We start from the raw sequence: 1,489 nt of genomic DNA, 5'->3' as shown, positions 1-1,489 counted from the left end.
CCCTTCCTCTACTTTTTCTTTGTTATTTACAATTCATTTCACTAACCCACTAACTGTTTGATATATTGCATCACTCACATTAACAGTAATTCTGACAGAAATACTTTCTGCATCTATTTTCCTTGCTTGTACTTGTTGGTTGTATAACAGGGAGAAGAAGCGGGGCTTCAACTTCCTTTGATTCTGAACCTGAGAGGACCTTCTTGAGATTAAGAAGGGAAGCAAGAGGAAAAAAGAGTAGTTGGTGCTGAGAAAGAGGAGGAATACTTTGAACCAAACATGGAAGAAAACATGGAAAACCATCATGAAGAAGAGACTCACAACCATGGCGGAGGAGGTCGAGCAAATCATGCTGGGGAGGATAGAAGAGTTTTAGGCTCTTACATCAATCCGAACCTAGGAAATTGTGGAAGTAGCATTCAAAAGCCAACCATCCATGCCAACAATTTTGAACTAAAACCACAGCTCATCACCCTTGTGTAGAACAACTGTTCGTTCGGAGGAAGTGTCCAAGAAGACCCCAATCAACATCTAACCACCTTCCTGAGAATATGTGACACGGTGAAGTCTAATGGTGTTCATCCTGACGCCTATAGACTGCTCTTATTTCCATTCTCACTCAAGGATAAGGCAGCCAAGTGGTTGGAGTCTTTCCCGAAGGAGAGCTTGACAACTTGGGAAGATGTGGTGAACAAATTCTTAGCAAGATTCTACCCCCCTCAACAAATCAATAGGCTGAGAGCTGAGGTCCAAACTTTCAGGCAACAAGATGGTGAGACTCTGTATGAAGCATGGGAGAGGTTTAAGGACCTGACAAGGAGGTGTCCACCTGACATGTTCAACGAATAGGTGCAGCTGCACATTTTCTATGAAGGGCTCTCTTATGAATCAAAGAAGGCAGTAGACCATTCATCCGGAGGATCTTTGAACAAGAAGAAGACCATTGAGGAAGCCATAGATGTCATTGAAACTGTAGCAGAGAATGACTACTTCTATGCTTCCGAAAGAGGGAACACGAGAGGAGTGATGGAGCTAAACAATGTAGATGCTCTGCTGACCCAAAACAAGCTCATTACCCAGCAGCTGGCTGACCTCACCAAGAAGATGGAGAGGAACCAAGTAGCAGCAATCACCACTTCATCAACAACCCAAGAAGGAGCGAATGAAGAAGCAGAGGAAAGTCAGGAGCAAGTCAACTACATTGGGAATTCACCTAGGTAAAACCATGATCCATACTCCAAGACCTACAACCCTGGATGGAGGAATCACCCAAACTTTGGGTGGGAAAATCAACAAGACCAAAGCCTTGATCAAAGACGCCCAAATCCCAACAATGCAGCTCACCAACATTTCACATCTAGGCCATATCAACACTCCCATAGTAACACCTCTCCACATCCACATCAAAAACAAAATAACTTACCTCATCCTTCCACCTCTAATCACGATCTAGAATCATTTGATGACAGACTCTCAAGGATTGAGAATC

At 43.5% G+C, this 1,489-nt stretch overlaps 1 non-coding gene across 1 annotated transcript; it reads right to left on the bottom strand.

Annotated features, from left to right (window-relative positions):
- Positions 1–732: 732 nt before the first annotated feature.
- Positions 733–836, bottom strand: LOC112760354 (small nucleolar RNA R71). The gene has a single exon (XR_003180799.1). It is a non-coding gene; the product is annotated as a small nucleolar RNA R71 (small nucleolar RNA).
- Positions 837–1,489: the final 653 nt, after the last annotated feature.

This window comes from Arachis hypogaea, chromosome 16 (assembly GCF_003086295.3).
Source record: "Arachis hypogaea cultivar Tifrunner chromosome 16, arahy.Tifrunner.gnm2.J5K5, whole genome shotgun sequence".
Lineage (NCBI taxonomy): Eukaryota > Viridiplantae > Streptophyta > Magnoliopsida > Fabales > Fabaceae > Arachis > Arachis hypogaea.
This window is presented reverse-complemented; position numbering and strand designations above follow the sequence as displayed.